The 23,848-nt window shown below is 38.1% G+C and overlaps 1 protein-coding gene across 1 annotated transcript in view; it reads right to left on the minus strand.

Annotated features, from left to right (window-relative positions):
* The window catches only part of msraa (methionine sulfoxide reductase Aa), a 67,478-nt gene that overhangs the window by 43,361 nt on the left and 269 nt on the right, over window positions 1–23,848 (minus strand). The window lies entirely within an intron of this gene.

The raw sequence follows: 23,848 nt of genomic DNA on the forward strand, positions 1-23,848 counted from the left end.
GGCTATTATTCTGGATGTTTCTGATTGACAAGCCCTTGAGTGATAGGCGAGATGCAGCAGTGATGGTTCCACAGGAGTTCAGACTGTTACTGCTGTGCCTCTTGTTAAGGGTCCCTCCGGCTCCCTCAGGCCTTGGCCTTTGGTCCCTCTGCGGTCTAGCGGCCTCCCTGTGGACTTGACTCCGATCAATGCACAGGGAAACCCATTAAGAGCCACAACACCAAGAGCGGTCGGGGGGCCAAATGCACCCTTAACAAAAGGGAGAGTGGCCAACATCAGTTGAGTTAAGGGGTTGTGAAATATTAGGTGTGTGTGTGTGTGTGTGTGTGTGTGTGTGTGTGTGTGTGTGTGTTGGTCGGTCTCTTGTCTAGAAGGAACCTCACAATAATGTGGCCCTGCGGAGCCTGCTTTGTCAATGGCTGCAAAGAAAAGGGCTCTGAAAGGACTCTGTGCACTGGTGCAATTAGCCATCTATGGAGCCAAATATATCTCCCAGATTATATCAAGACAACTTGAATCCCATTCAGTTTGTGCTCTCCAGAAACAAGCTTTTGTGCTACCTTGAGGTAGATGCTCAGTGAATAGTTGGCCTGTCGCATGTGTCTTAACTTGACCTTTTCAAAAAATGACATAAAGTGATATTTGATTGGTTTGCGGCCAAATAAACTACTGTTCAGAATGTTTGGGTCGGGGAGATTTCTTAATATTTTAGAATAAAGTCTCTTATGCTCATCAAGGATGCATTTATTTGATTAAAAATTCTGTAAAAACAGTAATATTGTGAAATATCAAAATTTAAAATAACTCTTCTCATAGTGTAATTTATTCCTGTGATGGCAAAGCTGAATTTTCAGCATCATTACTCCAGTCTTCAGTCACATGATCCTTCAGACATCATTCTAATAAGCTGATTTTGTGCTCAAGAAAAAATTGTTTTATCATTATCAATGCTGAAAACACTTGCTGTTTAATTTTTTGGTGAAAACTGAGAAAAAACATTATTCAGGGTTTGACATTAAGGTTTAAGGTTTTAAGTCCATAGGCTATTGACTTCAATTAATCAGTTCTGTAATATTATCCACCTTTTTCCTACACCCCATGTTGCTTTGAGCGAAATATGGGCAACTGTAAACAATCAGTGAAAGTTTTGCTCTCTGAACACAATAATAAAAAACTGGGTACAAAGAGATGACATTATTCTACTCACCCTTCAACCATAAAACATTAAAAGGATATTTAAGAGTATTAAAGCATTAACAAATTACTACCACAGACCAAAGACCATGTACACACTTTTTGAATAATGCTTATTATTGCGTTCATAGAGCGAACATTTCGCTGATTGTTCACAGTTTAACGGAAATTACTCCCATAATTTGAGCAATTGTTTTGATGATCAAAAGATCAATGAAAATTGGATTTATCAATTCATGACCCCTTTAAGTGACTTCTATGCCTGAATTGCTTTCCATACTGTATACTAAACAATATATATCTTAAGTGTCCCTGTAAGCACAAGAATGTTTACAGCTCAGATCATTGGTTAAGCAAAAGCCAAGCAATATGTGGAAATGCTAACGGCTAACAGATAGCTTTCTCCAATTATTATAAACTTCTTTGGTTTGTATAGTAAACATTTGAACAAGTTTGCAAATGGATTTAAAGTTCCAACATAGAGGTATTTCCATTTATTAGCAAGAAGCAAAGCTGCAGAGAAAGAAAATCTAACGGAAGTGTTGCCACATATTCACTACTGAATTGTGAAAACTTACGTCTTTCTTAAATACCTTAATAATATGTGAAATCATCACGTTTTATGTTAAGGGTCATATTTGCATACAAACATATGATAAACATCTTGCAAAGAGTAGATTCACAATACGGTCTATATAACAAATGCCTAAATATTATGTAGCCAAGCTAGCTAATGATAGCTGGTTAGGTTGATTCTTTCCCTATAAATACACATTACTGGTTACAAAAATGTCAGAAATAATAGTTTTTTGGGGCTATAAGTCCCATCAGGTTAATAAATGTTTAAACATGTTTACACACAGCCAGGTACAGCCACAGTTTCACAGCTAACATTAAACACATTCCAACAACAGATAAGGAGAAAGTCGGTTTACTCTGGGCCCATGCTGTTCAAGTGCTAATAAATGGGTGCTAGTCTCTGCACAGCAATCAGGAGCTCAATAAGTAATAACCATTCACCTTGGCTAGTTCCACACCATTACACCAGCACTGCTGATGACTCAGGAGACACTGCAGACGCGGCAATCACTGACAGATTGCGAGGGGAGGGATGGAAGAGGGATTGAAAGGAAAGGAGGATGAGGAGGAAAGGAGGAGAGTAGGCACAGCATGCGAACGAAGAATGACGACCTGGGAAATAATACAAAAACGACCGGAGGAGGAAACTGAGAATTTTGGGCTAATGGAGGACTGACAGTAAAATGATGAGACCCATTACGACATTTTTGGAGGGAAACTGCTGCATCCTTGCACAGCTGCAATGTAACTGTGATTCTAGTGAACTTAAAAAAGGTCTTATATTACGGTTTCTTCATCCTGCATATGCATTTAGATACACTCCTACACCCATGTTCATCCCAGTTAACATGATTTCATCAAACACAACGTTCCTGGGTCAACATCTTTGTTGGTCCTGGAACAGCATTTCAATCAACCAATCAGATTTGAGGGGCAAGTTTACAGTGTATGTCAAGTTTAGGTTTACAAACAGGGTTAGGTGCTACATCAGTGTTATTCATCTATCATTTTTTAGGGATAAGTTATGGGTAGGGTTAGGGTTAGGACTGTGGCCTTGTACACACGGAGACATGTTTAGCTGCATACGTAAAAGTTTTGTATCGAATCGCCGTTTCGTCCAGACGGATCCGGCATTTTTGGGAGCCTGAAACTGCTATTTTTTTAAACCGGGTCTCAGAGTTGATAAATCTGAAAACGACACCCTTGCGTTTTCGTGTGTACAGCTGTAAGACTGAAAATACTGGTTGAGGCCTGATTTATGGGACAAAAGGGCCCGGCTGGCTAATTAACATTTGAACTCACAGAAGCACATGAACTAACAACAAAGAACTCACACAAGAACATGGTTTAATGTGAATGTTTATCATTGACTGTTATGCTTTTGGTGTCATTTGAAATGTCTCAAAGTGAGTGGTACAGATATCTCATATCCAGATGGATAAAATAAAAGGAAATAAGGTTTATAGAAGTTCATAGGAAACTGGTTTAGAGATAATGCCAGATAAGGCAACCCCCCTTCTGTGGGATAGAAGCCATTTGAGGATGGTCTCACCCCATCCCCCTTCTCACCTGGTCAGAGGATAAAGGAAGGTGTTCTGGCTTTCTCTGTCGCTTCTTCTTGGCTGGTCACGAATGGAATAGGGAGTTGCTGTCTCTCTCTCTCTCTCTCGCTCTCTCTCTCTCTCTCTCTCTCTCCCTCTCTCTCTCTCTCTCAGGTCAAGCTGGGTAAGACTATTTGATGTAACCAATGTATAACCATGTTTTAGATATTTGAATTGATTGTGGAATTGATCTCTGATATCTGAAATATTAAATTGTTACATATGATTATTATAACTGATTTTGACATTGTTCATTTAATGGTTAAAGGAATAGTCAAACATTTGTTCACTTTTAGTGAGGCACAGATATTATTAAAACCTTTCATTTATGGAGTCAGATGAATTAACGAGTAAATACATATGATTAATGTATTGCAAATTTAACCAACCAATACTTTGCATGAGTGAGGACAGAACGCGTGACAACCTTCCCCGTGTATTGGCGAACCGGAGATTGGGCCAAATATAGCGGGCCTTACACAGCCAATCCATATATTTTGCAAAACGATGACGTCATCACCCCTGTGTCGACCCTAGTCAGACATCGCTACGTCACGTAACAGCAACATCAACTGCGGACTACATGCTTGTGTTCGTACTGCAGAAGCTACTGAGCCTCTATTATTTCTTTATTTATTATTTACTTGAATGTATTTTTATTTATTTATTTTACTTCTTTATTTATTTATATTTTCTTTCTTATGATATGATGCTTGTCTGTTGTCTGATTAAGACATTTCATATTTTGTACCAGGCCATTTATGGTTGTTTATATTGTTCAATAAAGTTCTTGGTAAAAAGAAAGAAAAAAAAAAATATGAAGAAGCTACTGAGCCTATTATTATTGTATACAGCGTGCAAGGTTTGTGACCATGCTCCAAGTCTTCTTCTCTGTTTTTAGTGTATCTCTGTGGCAGAATTACAGTGCCACATACTGGTCTGGCATGTATACTACATCGTTTTAAGTCGGTTTCAGTGGTTTCGTGTTTACGCAGATTTTTCTTGAGACGACGCCATGTTTATGGTATTTTAGTTTTTTAGAATGAGGAAAAAAAAAGATCGGATAGGGAAAGCTCTGGCTTCCTGTGGATGTGGCCAACATTTTCAGACAAGAATGTTGTTCCAGGATCAACAAAATATGTCAATACATATTTTGAATTACTTGCAAACCTCAATACTTATGGGCAACAGAATTACCTTTAAATGTGTCTGGTAGCTATTCAGCTATACTAAATTGTTCAGCAACATTCTCTTCAAAATGTTACTTCACCATGATGAGAGTTGACCTGAAAGAGAAACTGGCAGTAGGTATTTCTAAGGGCAGTATTAAAAAATTCAATGTGTACGTGCATTTGGGAATAGCTAGACGCATTTGCACTGACGTATTTGTATAAATGGTGAATTACTCAAGCTTTCTAAACAACATTTAACTAGCGTTCTCGACACATACTTTATGGAAGAAATGAGATATGGATTCCAGCATTTCACATGGCTCTTATGCATGGTCCAGTCATATAGGGGATAGAGAATACATCATCGGTCAACCAGACACTCTCATCTTTGACCATCAAAACAGACCACAAGTGCTGCTGATACCGCAATAAACTTTCAGAGCACGATGTCCTCATATACCGCAAAACACGGCTTGTTCGATAGCTCTCTGCGATCAGGCATGCACTTTGATCCACGCCTGTGTCGTCTAGCGATAGCGACACAGCGTCTGTGTTTATAATGAGAGCTGATGAGAGGAGCGGCTACGCTCTCAGCTATTACGGCCCATTGTTTTAGCTGATTATACCGGCTGCCTGTCTGTAGCGCTGCCAACACATCATAATCAGACAAAAAAAGCCGAAACAAATCAGCAAACCTACGCATGGGAAGAAAACAGCGACAACTCACACTGTATCTGGCTGTGATGCAAAAATGGATGGCACGGATAGAATTCCTCCAATGTTTTGCATCACTGTGATGCATGGAGAAGGTTCAGCCTATATGGACTTTAAGAGCACTTTGTCTGGAGGTGAGTCTTGTGCAAGGAGGAAATAGTAGGCAATCATATTGCTGACATGAGACTCTGGCCAAGCTCTTATCCATTACAGGGCTTAAAGGGGAGACAAGGCACTTGTGTGTTGGAGAGGCCATGTCATCCAGGATGCTTTTAATGCGCTGCCATTAAGCTGGTCAATAGGTTCCCAGACGTCCACCTCCTCAAGAAGGAGATCCGCTGGTCTTTTGAAAAGTCCAGCGGTTGATTGCAGTCGAACATATAGACGGAGATGATGGCGGGGTAAAAGATTGAGATTGCATCCACTCAATTGAGGAAATATGCTGGTTAGCATAATCCAAAGAAAAAAACATGGGTGGACTCGCGGAAAGCCTTATATGCAGCTCTGTCTGAGAAATCGCCATTCAAAAGAGAAAAATCGATCCATAACACTTTCAGAACACTTTAGCTTCTTATGTTACGCTGTGAATTGCATCCATTTAATAAAGTAGGGGCATCTGACGCCTGATACAGACACTCCGTCATATACAGACTTATGGTTTCGTAAAAGGCATTTTACCTAGCCGGTTTACCATACAAACATGTCAGTAGTAGAGCAATGGTAGCTGCTACTGTTTCAGCTCAACACTAACTAGAAAAAATTCTACATCTTGGAATGATATGTTATTACTATAAATATTATATTACGTGTTGCCTGTAAGTGAAGGTTAATAAAATCATAAGCGCTGTTAGACGCTATTAATGGGCTCCAGTAGGGCTGCACAAATAATCGAAAGAAAAATGAAATCGTGATATGGCTTAGTGCGTTTATCAAAACACAAAGGCTGTGATGTATTGAAATAAGTAAATGCGCTGTGTTTGTCAGAGTGAAGTGTGGCACTGTATTCTTTTATACATGAACAGCTCATGATCTGCTGTCTTAGAGCGTAATGAGAAGCACTTATTAACTTCTGTCAAAAAAAGCTTTAGGGCTCCTTGCAGATTTATGCCAAAATAAAAGCTTAATGGTTTAATGTTTGAAAATGCAGAAGTTAGGAGAGCTTTAAATAGTATTACTGTAATTTTAGTTGCAATGTCAAATTGTCAAGAACAGAAAAATCCCAATAAGATTGGACCAGTAAATGCATTGAATACAATATATTAACAATCTAGTTTTCAGCCATTTGTTCACTTTGACACCGTCAAATTCAGCACCTCTCCTTTCTTTTTGCAAGATATGCTATCCTTGTAGCTGTGTCATTTTTAATGCACTCCCTGTGCTGTGCTGTGCTGTGCTGTGCTGAGTTCTCATTCCCACTTTATATTAAGTGCCTTTAACTACCATGTACTATTTAAATTTATCATTTGATACAATGCACTTATTGTGTACATATGTTTTATACTGTACTTATATTTAAAAAATGCCTGCATATTACATCTGAAATACATTTCTGTAATGACATCTATAATTACACTGTTGACCCTTCCCATACCTCTTAACCCATCCTTAAACCTACCCATTCCACCAAACGTGTCGGTTGCACTTTAGTTTACAGTACGTGTACTTACAGTGTACTTACCTAAGAAAATACTGGGGAATAAAAGGTACAAGGTTAAGGTTAGGTTTAGGGTAGGTTCAGAGTTAGAGCCTAGTTATCACCCAGTTATTGTAATGACTATAATAAGTACATACATGCGGAACAGGGATGTAAAATAAAATGCTTATACGATTTTTCTTTACTTGATATAATAGTGGCATCTAAAATTATTCAAAAATTATAATGAAAATAATAAAAAGTGTACAACTGTGTTTTCTTTTTTTAACTTAAAACTAACATTTTAGATCAATAATTAAAATATATCTTAACTTAATGTATTATTTATTTCATAAAGGGAAATTCATTGCAGTTGCACCACATTACTTCCTGGTTGTGCCACCTGACATTTGCAACTAATGTTACATTGAACAGGCTTCTACTTTTGGCTGCCTGCATTAGCTTTTGCCTATGCTAGCATGTTCATAAATACAGTAAAGAAGTTTATCTTAAATTAGCATTTTCCTTATTTTACATTCGTTGTACCACCTGACATGGAAAGTGTACCAAGCAACCCATACTTGAAAGTAGCTATGTTCATCAGTATTTGAGATAGATCTACAAAACTTTTCACTCTGCCACAAGGGTCTATTGGGGTCCTCTGGATGCTGCATTATCATGCTTACTGTTATTACCTTGTCAATTCAGAATAAAAGATCCACGTTTGCAGTTGTGCCACCCTGACATCTGAGAATTTAAAACTACTGATATTTATAAAATTTGTTTATATGAAAGGTTTCAAACATAAAACACCATTTTATTTTTCTTAGTCTGTTCATTTGTGCAGACGGTTGCACATTTTGGGGGTTTAAGATACCAATAGGCCTACATAAAAAAATATTTATTATTAGAATGTATTAAACATTAATTCAAACTAAATAGGTTGTATTGAATAACATGATACATGTCATGAATTTATTACATTATTTTAAAGGGAAATAATGGACACAAATATACTGTATGTCATAAAAATAAATCTCGCCTTAAGACCCATCTTTTTAGGCAGGCTTTTATGTGATTCCTTTAATACTTGTATCCAGTGTATCCAGTCTGTCCAGGCTGTAATAATGATTATTTGTTCAATGTTTTATTGTGTTTGTAAGGTGTCCTTGAGTGTCATGTAAGGCGAATATTAATAAAATGTATAATAATAATAATAATGTCACTGGCCTGCATAAAAAAATAATAATAAAAAAAAGCATAGAAAATGACTTTATGAAACAAGCAAACAATGGGCAATGTAATGCATTCAGAGAAAGAGAGGGAAAGCAACAGAATACAGAAATGCGCCTATTTATTTATGCCTAGATTAATACGAAGAGTTTCTTTTCATAGCATGCGTTTGTGCAGGAACGCTTTCCACTAAATAGGCACAAGTGTGTTTGCCGGCTGCATGCGGGAATGTGCGCTATTCAGGATCCTCTCTCGTGACACTGTAAAAGCTTTGGACTGCCTCAAACTGAGAGAAAGGCCTTATTCACTAGCAGAGAAAAGGACAAAGCATTTCAGCATGTCCCACAGGGACGGGCCGAGGCGGCAGTTTGTTAATAACACAGCTTAGTAGTGCAATAAAACCCACTCAGCTAAAGAATCATTAGAAAATAGCCCAAGTCTCTTTAATTGTAAATCACCTTTAAGAAGTGCCGAGAGAGTCATCGCTCAGCACGTCCAATGAATAAAGGAAAAATCCATTAGCTGGCAACTATTTTATAGGAAATAGAAAATTCCTCAACAAAAGCCTGCACAGGGGAGGAGGCGGGTGAGTGGATGAAGAGGGCGTGAGAGCTGTGTGCTGGGAGGGATGGTATTCCCAGCAGGCAGCCTGGCATGTGCCAACCACTCATGTGTCAGCCCTGCATGCATCCTTCTCCCGGTCAGGGGGCCTGATTTGGGACAGGACCTCCAGGGACAGCCAGGCCTGCATTGAATGGCCACAGAAAGCTTATTAGAAGTAAACAGACTGTTCTCTAGCATGCCAGCCCGGGGATGTAAACAAACACATATAAATAATCTCGCTAAGGCTAGTGTGGAATGAATGCTGATTATTTAATGATTATGCAAGGGATTGACTGACTATGAGAGGGATTATATTTTGTGGCTTTGATCTAAATATTCAGCTTTCAAACTCGTATATATTAGGGAAATATATGTGGTAATAGCCTATATTTCATTAATTTATTTGTATAATATACAACTGACAAAATGTGCATAGTTGGCAACAATTAGTCAGTATCTACATTGATTTATGTCTCACAGTTAGAATCGAAATGGACTGGTTATGCTATATATGATTAATTAGCTAAAAAGGACCGGCTCAGGAATCGAACAACACTGGTTGTGCTGTATGTTTTTGACTCACTAAGAGAACCGGCTAATAAGAGTCATTTTTGTCCGGCATTCAAACTACATAGGTTGTGCTGTATGTTTTTGACTCTCTAAAAATAACCGACCCATAAGAGTCATGTTCATTCGGCAGTCAGACAAGGGGGCTGCATCCGAAAACGGATTAATAAGCAGCGTTTGCGCAAGCAGGTACCTCACGATTTCTGAGGTTGATCGTGAAATCACGATTTCTGATTCCGTTTAATGACATACAGCAAAATAGAGAGAGATTTGGTGAGAACTAAACAAATATTTAGTTCCTACAGTAGTAATTTCTCACTAGAAATGACATCAGAAGTGTTGGTCAAAAACATACATTTATACAAACTGACCAGCAACTGCAACCGCAACTTTCACCGAATGGAACGCACTGGATTATGGGATATCAAAGGCAGCGAAGGATACATCTTGTCTTGCCTTCAAAAATCGATCAGATGAAGGCATCTCAGACAGGAAGTGAAGCTAACATTGGATTCAGACATGCCTTGATGCCTTCCTACCTTGGAATGCGTCCTTCGGAGGCAGCATTTTAAGTTTTCGGATGCAGCCGGGTTGCGTTGTATGTTTTTGACTCGCTAAAAAAATGACAAATATGCATCATTCATTCAACAGAAGAATGCACTGTGAACCTCATTCTTTTTGTTCTCAATTACCAACCCTAAATTAGGTCTTCATAACTAAATAATAGATATCTAAATAAATAAACAAGACCTCATATAGCCTTCATAATAAAAGCAAATTAGATTTTTCCAGAAGTGAACCAGGACAAAAATCAAGTCACTATTACATTATGTAAAAACAATTGGTGAGGAAAGCACTTTTATGTCATCTGTCTGGAGCAAATGTTAGTGCAGCAAGACAAATGTGCGTTTGAAGTCAAGAGGAAGATTGTTTCAGTTTGTGGCTATGTCATTACTGTTAGCTAAAGATGAAAGATTCAGATTAGATTTTTTTCTTGTTCTCTCTCATCCTCCTACTTGCCATTGTGTGGCGCAGCTGAAACAGCGTATAAAAGATCTGTGTATGTAGCAGTCAAAATAATGGGCAGCTCAGCGCTGACTGTTTTACCTGCAATTAAGGCAGCTAAAAAGATAATTGTCTTAAAAGCACGAATCAGTTACATAAGGTGATATTGCTCATTCGTCGTGGAGCGCCCAAGGCGCCACATTCCATTATCTCTTTGATAATCTTTGTCTCTCATCTGCCAAAAGGATACAGAGAAAACTGAGCTGTCAGAGAGATGTAGTAAATATCATAAAGCCTGTGGTATAATATTACATTTACTGTATTGCACCACAGTATTACAACAAATACATAATAAGTAATATCATACCTGCTGTTCCAAATACCCTTGTCTGTTCTTTATCTGTAAATTTGTGCAAATAGTGCTTTCACATATAGGTAAATGTACTTATTTTAGGGTGGAAGGGGGTTATATCATATCTTACCACACCACCAGGATCTTTGGGTTCCCCCAACTCCAAAATGCCAATTTAAACCCCGAACTGTACCTATCAACAAATGCAGTGACGCTACGATGCCATCCTGGGGTGGACAACTTCAGTGTCACATGATCCTTAAGAAATCATTCTAATATGCTGATTTGGCGTTCAGTTCTTCTTCTTATTGGTTATTAACAATGGTTCTTATTAACGTTGAAAACAGTTTTTGCTGCTTAATATTTTTTGTGGAAACCGTGATCCATTTTTTTCAGGATTCTTTGATGAATAGAAAGTTCAAAAGTACAGTATTTAATTGAAATAGATAACATTATAACTGTCTTAACTGAAGAGAACTAAAGTAAATAAATAACTTAAGTCTAACGTTTTTTCATTTCCCACAATGGCCCACCAATAGCCTGAACAAAAGCCTCAGTAAAAAAAAACTTGAGTTTTCTTGAAGTGGAAAGAACATGCACTGGTGTGAGAACATTCACGTACTTTTCCCAAAGGTGCTGGCGCTCTCCACCCCCTCCCTCAGCCAGCTAAGCACTTTCTCATACAGTAATATCCTGCAAGAATGTCCAGCTGTGCTTTCATCTGCTGATTTCATTAGGCAGAGTAGGTAGATATCAAGGATTGCATTATGCTTTCCTGTAATTCAATTCCCAGTGTTCCCAGCTGACACGTTCTTTGCATTTACGAAGACACTTCAGCTTCCCCCACCTACGTAACTTACCTATACAGCAGCACATTTAAAGCAATTTCCATCTAGGGGGTGAGGGGGGCACAAGTCTGATTGGAAAGCTATATATAGCGCTCATGAACAACGATGCATTTTGATACAGGTGCTCCAGGTGGGCAACTTCCATGTGGTTTGATTGCCAGCATGGAAGCATCATCCTGTATTGAAACTCCTTGGCCACAGGGCCACGATGACGCTGGCGATCTGCTGGGCTGGGCCTTTGAAATAGTAATATTCAAAAGGAGCGGGAACATCTAAAGGCAAGGCCCATGAAAAATTAATGCAAAGGTGCCAAGTCATTCGCATGCAGCAGCGCTGTAGAAGCCCACTCGTGTGACTAGAACATTTTTGACAGGTCAGCCAGGCGGAACAGAGCAGTGCAGGCATGTGGTCCACTAAGGATGTGGAGAGAGCGCAGGACATGCTGATTCCTCTGCCTGTCAGACCGTCCAGAGGTGGCCTGCCACTTTCAGAGGACATCCAGGAGTGAAGAACAGAGTTCAGCGCAAGAGCAAAAGCAGACAAAATACCACTATTACCTTCATTTAAATGGTTAGCTCACCCAGGAATGAAAATTCTGTCATCATTTACTACGCCTTATGTCATTCCAGTACGGTTTATATGACTTTCTTTCTTCCCTGGAACACACAAAATGAGATGTAGTTATAATATTCCTGCCGTTGCTGTTGCTCCGTTTCAACTTCCTTTTAAGTCCTTGGAACTGGTGCGAGAAATCATGTGTCTACACTAACATAATGCTACGAGCTATGGCAATCTGTTCTTTGCACAAAGCTATCCTATGGCTTCAAAAGACTTCATAAGAATATAGCACATGACGAGTCATATGAACTACTTTTAGGGTGTTCTTAGTCATTTTTGTACAGGGTTTACTATAGGAAAAGGACAGTGTGAATAATCTCCATAACGTCTAATTTTACGTTCCATGGAAGAAAGAAACTCCTGATCTTCTGAAGATCTTCTTCAATATGAGTTTGGAAAAGCATGAGACTTACAACAGAATTTTTGCATGAACTATCACTTTAACAACCAAAGCAATAACTCAGAGAGGTATCGTCTGCCGTAATAACAGAGCAGAAAGAGCCCTTAACATGTGTGTTTACATGTGCGTATGATATAGCGAAGTGACAAGAACATTTTAAAAGAGAAATCTGAAAACTGCGGAGAATAGAGAGAGAGAGAGAGAGAGAGAGAGATCCGCATTGGATCAAAAGTAATTATTCACAACAGGAGGCTGCAGAGTTAATTCGACCAATCAGAAGAAGGGTGGGGGATGGCTAGAGAGAATGAGAACGACATAGAGGTGAAATCAGAAAGAGAAACCGCATCAAATACAAAGCTATATTTACATGGCTAAACCGTTCCTCATGCTTCATGTTCAGCTATGGAATGAAAGTATTCAGTTCATTCCAGTTCATTTGATATTGTCACCATTGGCAACAGCATGTCGTCACCCAAGGACTGCCAAGAGACTATCATTTTGTAAAATACCCAACACTTAATCACTTCCTTTGTCATGGTGATTAAACAAGGCTGTTTGGAATAGAAAGCAAATGTATTGCTTGAAGCAGACTGCACAGTATATACTGTATAACGCCCACTATTTAGCAAAACTAGTATGCCACGCCAAACATTGCATAGTATGCTACAATTTTGTCACATGACTTCACTGTAAATTGTATGTTTAAAGTCCTGTATTATGCTTTTTTTAATATTACCTTTCATGCAGTGCAATAAAGCTGTTTGTGAATGTAAACGGTCTGCAAAGTTTTAAAGATCAAAGAAACAAACAAAAATTGTCTCCTAAAGAAAGTTTGTCTCCTTTTGAAAGCACTTCAAAAGCATGACGAGGACTCGGCTCGCGCTGGAATTGATGCCACTGAACCATTTTTCCATTGGCTTTTGGATTATTGCAGAAAATATGCTTTGTGACACGTTTTGTTCATCATGACATTTCACAAATGAGCACAACTTTTATGAATTTTGAAGCCTAAATAAATGGGTATAAATAAATTATACCACGGTCGCATGACGTCACCAATATTTAGCTTTCAACAACTCTTTCAATCTTTATATATATAAAAAAAAAATTCCCCTGGAAGTCTGAGTTAGAAGACTTTGCAAGACTTTTTCCAAGTAAAAGCTTTACAAAAAAAAAAAAAAAAATCACAGGTTAGGGTATTATTGATGTATTTTATGTTGTAAACATGAAAATAACTTGAGCTTGAGAATACTTCAAGACTGTTAAATCTCTCTGTATACAGTGCACATTGTTCATACTTTTACATATACTGCAAAAGTAGCATTAGTAGTGTAATGTAGCAAACTACTGTGATGATTCATACTGAATCTTCATGACTATTTTCACATATCTCATCAACACCAATTAATGTTGTATTCTGTGTACATATTTGTACATGCTACAAAAATAGTAGCATGGAAGAACGCCATTTAAAACACCTCATTATCAATCAGTTTACATCTGTGAATTATTCCATTTGAATCTTGAATCTTTGAAACTCCTCAAGACTAACTTACGAAAAAGCACTTAAACCATAGTGTGTTTACATCATTATTACCTGATTTTCTTCAACTACAGAACATTTAGAAGTCCTCCAAAAATAGCAACCTAGACGCTATACTGTGATCAGTGGAACTGACGACTCTCTTTCTGCAACACAGGGCATGTGCGACAGACAGGGTTTTACCCTCCTGCTCCTATTCTTTCAATATAAAGGAAGACAGGATCACTAATGAGCCGGTAACGGGTAGACGTGTGGCCACAGAGGTGAAGGAGTGAGAGAGATCTCTTTGTGAGTGAAAAAGCTTCCTTCTCCCTTCATCTTACGATTATGTGTCAACATCAAACATGGCGACTAGCGCTCCACACCTGCCTGTCAGTGCAGTTCTTTGGAGCTAAGATTAAAGGGGGTTTTGCTCACCAGAGGTAAAAAAAAAAACACCAAAATGAAATGCACTGTAGGACCCAGAACACATCATATCTTTAATTCCTTCAGTTCTTTGTTCAGACAAACAGGTGGACTGTTGCATCCTCTGAGCAAAGAGAGCGAGTCTTTTTGCAACCTGCATTAGGAATCCAAACACATTTTCTGAAAGAATAATTTTTATCTCTTGAAACAACCCTTCAAGCTGTGAGATTTGGAATTTATCATACGCATAGCCATGATGCCAAATCCACCAACTCAACGCAGTAATATTCATTTGCCGTCTTCTTGGACTCAACTGTTCAAAGCCATTCCAACTTCCACCATGTTGCAAAAAGAATGAAGACGTCACTGAGCCTATACCGGTTTTGGAAAAATCCCATTCAGTTAGGGAGAAAGAAATTAAAATAGCCATTTCATATATCCAACAGCACCACCATTTAAAGTCGGCATGAAATAGAAATTCACCCCATCTATTTTCCAAGTGCTCGTAATTGATCTTATTGAACGAGTCTTCCATGCATGTTTCATTTATTAAAAATGTTCTGAGCTCATAATTGATCAAAATTCTTTCTTTCTGAGGATTTCTCCAATAATTTAGTCCACTTAAACCCTACCACATTATAGAGGAAAAGATCTGTTGGTACTTCCATTACATTGCGAAAATGTTGAAAACAAACTAAGCTTTGTCGAAAGCATCTTTGTCAGGCTGTCAATTACAAGAGACCATGATTTCGGCCAGCGCAGTTATAATGGAAGTCTACTGAACAAAGCATTCTGGTGGGTTTAGAAGCAGATATGCACTTATATTCATTATATACTAAAATGAGTATTATTTGAGTTACAAAGTAGTCTAAATGACATTTTTAAAGGGATAGTTCACTTTGAAATTAAATTTTGGTATGTTTTAGCTTACCTCAAGGGCATCCAAGATGTAGGTGTCTTTTTTTCCGCAGTAGTTTCAATTTTGATATTTTTAGGTCAAACCGTTCTTGTCTGTCAGTCATATAATGCAGCAGGTCTATGGTCACCACCTCAAATAGCATGCACAGAGAAGTCCAAATTAAACAATTCCCCATCGTAAGTACACATTGATATTTATATCGTTTTTACCTCTTGTACACTTTTTTCCGGCGCTTGCGCAGACTAGGCCAGAACGCGCGCACGTCACACACCAGGAAGCGCGCGCGCCCTCAGATCACTTGGACGTGGCTGTGTAGAGGTAAAAACGATATAAATACTGTTCGTTTTCTCACACAAACCGCTCGTTTCGTGTCTTAGGCCATCAATGTGTACTTACAATGGGGGAATTGTTTAATTTGGACTTCTCTGTGCATGCTCTTTGAGGTGGTGACCATAGACCTGCATTATATGACTGACAGACAAGAATGGTTTGACTTAAAAATATCAAAATTGAAACTACTGCGGAAACAAAGACACCTACATCTTGGATGCCCTTGAGGTAAGCTTAAACATACCAAAATGTAATTTCAAAGTGAACTATCCCTTTAACAACAGCAGATGTTATTTTTTTGGTCTCCTTGCACGATTTAAATTTGCAGACAAAGTTAGTAAAGTTTCACGTTAACATATTAGCATAGCCTATATAATGTTCTTAAAGGGATAGATCACCCAAAAATTTTAATTCTGTCATCATTTATTCACCCTCATATCATTCCAAAGATGTATGACTTTCTTTCTTTCCACAAAAGATGACATTATGAAGATTATTGAGAGCCAAACAACAGGATATAATTTATCAAAATGACATGAGGGTTTTCATTTTTTAGGTGGACTATCCCTTGTGGTTATAGTATATTTTAACATTTCTCCTGAGGTCTTGCTCCATAGACTTCCATTGTATATGCATACGTTTCTACAAATTTTACAAACTGAGGAACGAGCCAAAATTATTTTCTGGTCAAGCTTAACCTTTGAACCCAGAACATTAATTTAATGTTTTCTCAAGGTGAAAGTGCAAGCCCATTCAAGACCTTGGAATGATTTTAATCCCTTAGTCCAAATCTGTCATGAAACAATACACAAACATTAAATCAGTACATAAGCCAACTTTTGTAAATCAGTGGCAAGACAGACAGGTCCGACAACTGCTGAAAGCAACACAAGACCTGTGTGTTGACGGAGGTGTTCTAGAGCAGGGCAAAGTGCACTGTGGGAGACAGAGGGAGTGTGTAACAGCCTTTTTTTAATGATCTACTTAATCATATCACACTTACAGATCTTCCTATTCTCTGCACATTAGGGTTCTAAGGTCAGATTACATTTACATTCCTGCATTTGGCAGACACTTATCCAAATTGACTTATAAGTATATATTTATAGAGTGTGTGTGTTCACAGGAACATCATTTGAGCTACAGCACATCAGCAAAGAGAAAGACAATTGTAAATAATACTAAAGGAGGCTAGATTCTCAAGACATTAAATGACTTAAATGGTCAACGTGCACAATAATTCACCAAAAACACCACACTGCTTTTCTGCAACCATTAAAAGGTCTACTTCTGAGTTTCTGAAAACTATTGCTGAGAAAAGGCATGCAACATATTAGGTTTTCTATTATCTCCCAAGGAAGTTATGAATAATTTACTGCCACTGTTACACATGCATGGTTGGACTCACTTAGGCAGGAAAAAAGCTCAAGAGCCCAAAATACAATCCTCAAGCATGAGGAACTCAGTTCTCACTATTAATAAAATGCTGAAAAAGTATGCAATATTTCAATACATACATATACACAATACCGTTCAAAAGATTGGGGTAGGTAAGATTTTTTTTATGTCTTTGAAAGTCAAAGAAGTCTCTTATGCTCACCGAGACCGCATTTATTTGATCAAAAATACAGGAAAACTACAATATTGTGAAATATTATTACAGTGTCAAATAACTATTTATGTAATTTATTTATGTGATGGCAAAGCTGAATTTTTAGCATCATTACTCCAGTCTTCAGTGTCACATGACCCCTCAGAAATCATTCTAATATGCTGATTTGCTGCTCAAGAAGGGTCTTCATGACCTTAAACATGTCACATTCTTCAATGTTAAAGAGTTAAAGGTTCTTTGGAGAGTTCAAAACATCGCTTGAGCCATCTCAACTTCTGGTCTAATCAATTTTGTTTGGGAAAGATATTTAGACTTTGCATAAGTTTGTGCTTATGACACACAACACACCTGTCCTTAAAAAAATAAAATAAAAAATGACCAAACAATCATCTAAATAAACAGCTAAATGTGGTGTAGAATCAAGCAGTTTTCTGACCAATCTTTGTGAATTCTGTCCATTTCTTTTGTACTTTAATGGGTTCACCTTTGTAGTAGTATTTTACTTTAAATTCTTAAAAAATATATATATTACACTACAGATAAACTTTAAATGAACATATTCAAAAGGTAGACAATTAGGGTTGTTGATTTAGATCTATCCAGGTGGTATATGAATAATCTGGTTGATAATTAATATTTATTTTTTAGAATATTTATTTTTTAGTTCATAGCCATGGAGAGTTTCCAACTTTTCACTATTTTTTGAACTGGCATTTTGCAGTTTCCCAAGTAGATGTTCTGAGACGCTGGTGGCAAAAAGAAAAGAAAAAAAATCTACTTCATAAAACAAATCAGAAATGGCATACAGAACAGTGAAGAGATATTCAATTTGGATCCATCTTCAAAGGTCAGAAATACTGTCTGGTGATTAAAAATTCAAAGTCCACATGATTAAAATTCTGTCGAAGAGAGTTTAGGCCTTTGCTTTTTTGAGTATTGATGTAAAACAGAGAAACCTTTTCAGAAAAACATCATATCAAACTATAACACCAAACATCATATTGCACCTGTTCTATCAGCCATGAACACCTGTCTTGCAATGAAACACATCTGGCAAATTCATCATGGCACAGAATCAACAAAATCTATCTCTGTCTCTTCTCTATTCCTGCCCTTTTCACAGTTATTAACTGGAAGCCTGCTGATGCAGCCAGAATCCGAGTGCAATGCCAATGTGTGGCTGTGAGAGAAAACCAGTGTATTAGTATAAAAGTTGGTGAGAGGAAGCTATAAAGTAAGTACAGACGGATGCCGTGTACCAAGCAGGGTTGTATGAGAAAAAGCAGGCACAGAATGAGTGGAAAACGATCACTCACTTTTTATGCACCTCACATCCTGATAAATATAATCAACCAATGATAACAGCACAACACTGTAACAATGACTCTTCAGCGTCAAGAATACCAACTGAGAAAAAACCTCTAAACCTCTAGCATGTGATTGTATCTGTATTAATATGAGACAAACCTGCATTATTTGGCTTGAAAGAGAAACCACTTACAGATGTTAAGAAATCAACATCCAGGCCTTCTTTATACTCCAGACATTCACTGTTGACCGCAAGCTTTTCAGCACCAAAATGGCCGACCAACAATCCATCTTCTTTTTGTAAAGCATTAAATCCCCTAATTCTGGAATATCACCTGAAAACAAAAACAGTCTATTTATGCCCTCACTTATCTAAATGCACTGTGATAAACAGATTTAAATGCAAAACATTTTGGATTATGGTCTTGGTTTTCTGGAGACACACCTCAAAGAAAGAAGACTGTTGATGAGGACACTTTGGAAAGTCACCTAACTTCCATCCTCCAAGACGAAAACATCCATTTCCATCTTAGGAACGCAATGTCTTGGTTCTGGCTCTTAGTTTTAAAAGTTTAAAACGTATAAAAGTAAAAACCAAACTTTGTAGTCCAATCATGGAGGCGCAAACTTTTCTTTAGCACATGCCGTTTGTAGTTCCAGACATTCTCTCCAATAGTGAAGCCATTAGAACATAAGTCAGATGCATCTTCATCTGCGGTTAAGATAACAAAGACCCCTGAAGACACATGGTCATCTCTTGGCGCAATCAACTTCAGAAGTCCAGTCCCAAAAAAATGGGGAACGCACAATTCTTCCAGAATTGTTAAAAACGTCTCGTCACCTTTGCACTAGCTTCTTGCAAAGTAGAAGGTAGTTTTCTTTATAGATTTGGTTTTTTAGCACTAAAGCTGAGCTCCTGCACTCTGGGTATTTTTGATTTCCTTTGCGCAAAAGCTGAGCAAACAGACAAAGGGAGCTGCGATAAAACCCTGCCAAGTCTCGCCTGGGTTTTTTCTCTTCCATTCCTCTCCCTCTCCGTGCTCCCGCACTCCCGGCGTGGCAACTTTCCCGAGAAACCCTGGCGGAGCTCCAGCCTGTGTCTGCTCGTCTGGGCCCCCCTCCTCCCCCCGAAAAAGCGCCAATTTAGGCAAATTGATCAAAACGAATCTCAAATTAATTTCTCTTCTCTGCCATTCCCTGCCACCTTCATCCAGATACGGTCCCCTCCCCTACTCCCTCGCCAGATGCACAGACGTGAGGACATTGGAATGTCTGTCATGCCAATCTCCCCAGCGTCCCCGCACTTCCAACGTTCCTCCTTTGACTGCCCATCCGCTTCATCCGTTGTTAGCCACTGGCACTCGAGAGTTGCTCCGTGTTTCACCTACTCACTTTCAGATCTATCTTAGCAGGGAAAAGTCCTGCTGCCGTTCCTCTTTTCAGCGCGTGCCAAAACAGCACCTCCTGTGCTTCTACTGCCATTTTCGGGGACATGGCAGCGATGCTGTGCCAAAGCGGGACGGCCCTAAGGACACCCTCCCTAAAAAAATTCCTCACTTACATGGAAACCAAACCATGTATTCAAATGCACATACCACAAAACTGTTGTGATATTTAGCACGGCAAATGAACAACTAGAGGCTGTGAAAACAGTTGGTCCATATTGCACTGACAATCTATATTTCCTATTAAATATCATTTTAATATATACCAAATGTAATCTTTGCTTCTTTGGTTAGAATTAAGGTTTAAGCAAAGACCACATATGATGTTCAATAGCACAACATCCCTATTAGAGAAGTATTTATTCTGTACTACTTAATCGACTATCAAACCACTATTAAAATTTCACAACTAATTTTCTTTGCATCTTTTCCTGGGAAAAATGAAATATACTTTTAAACTGACTCCAAGGTCAAGCATTCCACCGGATGAATTTTTTTTGTGTGTGTGTTTTAATTAAACTGTCTAAAATACAAAGCACTTAAAAGCAGAAAAATAAATATTCATGTATAGTCACAAATGTCTGTTATAATTTGCCTATCAGAAGTTAAATTGTGTGTAATTATGGGTGCCACTTAAAGGGATAGCTCATCCCCAAAAAAATACATTCAGTCAACATTTACGCACCCTAATGTCATTTCAAACCTGTGTGACTTTCTTTCAACTGTAGAACACAAAAGATGATGTATTCAGGAGGAATGCTGGTGTCCAAAACAACTTTGGACCCCATTGACTATACTGTATTACATGGACAAAACACTATAGTCTTTTTGTTTTCCACACAAGAAAGAAAGTCATAGAAATTTAGAATGACATGACGATGAATAAATTATAATAGAATTTCAATTTTGAGTGAATCCTGTTAAGTACAATGTTTGTTTTTTTACAGATACAATGAAGTCGAATGTTAATCAGAATGATTTCTGAAGGATCATGTGACACTGAAGACTGGAGTCCTGATGTTAAATAAAAAACTGCTTTACCATCTTATAAATAAATTATATTTTAAAATATATAATATTTTATATATATATATATATATATATATATATATATACAGTACTGTGCAAAAGTCTTAGGCATGTTAATACACCCGCCCTCCCACAAAAAAATGGTTTTAAGTCAGTTATTTATATCTTTTGCTGTAGTGTGTCAGTAGGAAATATCAGTTTACATTTCCAAACATTGTTTTTTTGTTTTTGCCATTAATTGTAATAATCCAGTGAGACTTGTGTATGCACAAGGAGTCCGACAACAGCCGGTATGATCTGATCTCACCATCATCAAGTCCGTCTGTGATTACATGAAGAAACAGAAAAAACTGAGACAGACTAAATCCAGAAGAACTGCGGGAACATCTCCAAGATGCTTGAAGAAACCTTCCTGCAAAGCTACAGTACTGTGAAAAGCACTGGCACTTGTGTTAAAATGCTGTAAAGTGAGAATGCTTTCAAAAATAAAAATCACAAATTGAATTTATTTATGATTTAACTTCTATGAACTAATTCAAATCAATATATGGTGTAACGACCCTTTGCGTTTAAAACGGCTTTTGTCCAGGTAGTTTTTCAGGTAGCTTTGCAGGAAGGTTTCTTCAAGCATCTTGGAGACGTTCCCGCAGTTCTTCTGGATTTAGTTTGTCTCAGGTTTTTCAGTTTCTTCATAATCACAGACGGACTCGATGATGGTGAGATCAGATCATACTGGCTGTTGTCAGACTCCTTGTGCATACACAAATCTCACTGGATTATTACAATTAATGGCAAAAAATGTTTGGAAATTTAAACTGATATTTCCTACTGACACACTAGGGGAAAAATATTAACATGGGGATATTAACATGCCTAAGACTTTTGCACAGTACTGTATATATTAAAAACAGTAATACTTTGCAATATTATTGGAATATAAAATAACTGTTTTAATGTATTTTTGATCAAATAAATGCAGCCTTGTTGAGCATAAGTGATTTGTAATGATAATTTTTTTTTGGGAAAAAGTACAATCCCAATCCAAAAAGAAGTCCACACCAACTACATAACTTGAAAGAACTGAAGCAGTTCCCTCAGCACATGAGCTAAGCGCCCACAAAGTTTTTTTGTATGAGCTGCTCGTGTTCAAAGAGACATCGCATGCCCTAAGCTCTGATCTCATTCTTCCATCTGTTCTATGGTCTGTAACCTTCAACCAGGTTCATTACATCTTCAAAGCGAGACACGCGTGTGTCAGTGTTGCAGAGTGTTACCTGGCAACCTTCCAGCTCCGCGGTGGAGTCCCGTTGCCAAGGGGAAGCCTTGAGAGGCGAGTGCTGATGATCAGTTCACTGCAGTCTGAAGGGGTGGATCCCTGCACGGCACGCTTAATGCCATTGCACTGAACGCCAATGTGAGTCGCATGTCAAGCAGCCTGCGGATGCTCCTGAGAGCGATGCATTGCAGACACAATATTATTATTATACGTATTAACTTCTAGGCTGATTTACAACAATAACCTATCATCGGCTACTCCAAAGATTCCTTTCCAACCTAAGTCCACAGCTGTCCAATTTAAATGAATGCAAATGCAACATCTGCAAAAATGGGAAGGAAATGTCCACTTGGACCTGCTGCTGGGAGGACGGGCCCGGGGCTGGAAGCCAGAAAATTGCTAGTTCGACCTCCAAAAGAAACATGCCTTGTTTTATCACTATTGTGCCCTTGAGCAAGACAAGTGATCTGCTCCAAAAGGGATGGTTTTCTCAAATGAAAAGTCTGTTCTTGTTACTCCTACCCATATGCTGTTATTTTTTCAGTGGAACACACAGTGGATAGCCTACATGCTCCATTTTTTTTTTTTTTTTTTTTACGGTGTTTCAAGGGAAAAAATGCTATATCGTTTTGGAAATTAGAGAGGGTGTGTAAAAATAACCTTTTGAACTGTCCCTTTAATAACTGCACCCACATTATTCATTTCACTTTGGATAAAAGTGTGCTAAATAAATAACTACTTTCTATTCTAACTAAATGTTTTCTTTTCCGATTAAATGATGTCACTTAAACGGTGTGATTTAGGATTCGTAGCAAGCCTCCTGTTCCCATCAGAGCTCTTCACTCTACTTGAAGCAGCATTTCCATTTTTATGTAAGAGCCTGAGTCAGCTGTTCTGTTCCACGGTCTGCAAGTGTGCTTTTTATTGCCCTTTACTACCGTGCTCTTGCCTCTGAGGAAAAAGATATTGAATATTTAATGGCAAGAGTGTTGGAGATATTACTCAGTAAAAAAAGACTTACTTTGAAAACATTTTGCTCCACCTAAATGGTACTCTGAAGTGAAACATTTATATAAAAAAAAATGAAAAAGAGAAAATGGGCTGAGTAAGATATACTGATACTGCTATAGGGCGTCACACAACATATATGAATTGACTATTGAGTAAGGAAATGGGAGTAAATAAAGTCTGCAAATACACGCTATCTGGATGTCAGGAATAAACCAAATGACTATTAGATGTTATTGTAGCACTGCGCATGCGCGTCGCACAGATCCAGGAAAAACTAAACAAAGCCCCCCGTTTCCTCGATCGCAGAAGACCCATCATAGATTTCTTTTTGCACACGTAAGCTTATGCAGCAATTCCGTAACTTATAACATTGTGTGTAATGTATCCCATCGCGAATTAAAACCTTACAGCGCTGCCTTTTCTTTGACCGCTGATAGCCGCGTGAGCTGAG

This window comes from Leuciscus leuciscus (assembly GCF_965113295.1).
Source record: "Leuciscus leuciscus genome assembly, chromosome: 19".
Lineage (NCBI taxonomy): Eukaryota > Metazoa > Chordata > Actinopteri > Cypriniformes > Leuciscidae > Leuciscus > Leuciscus leuciscus.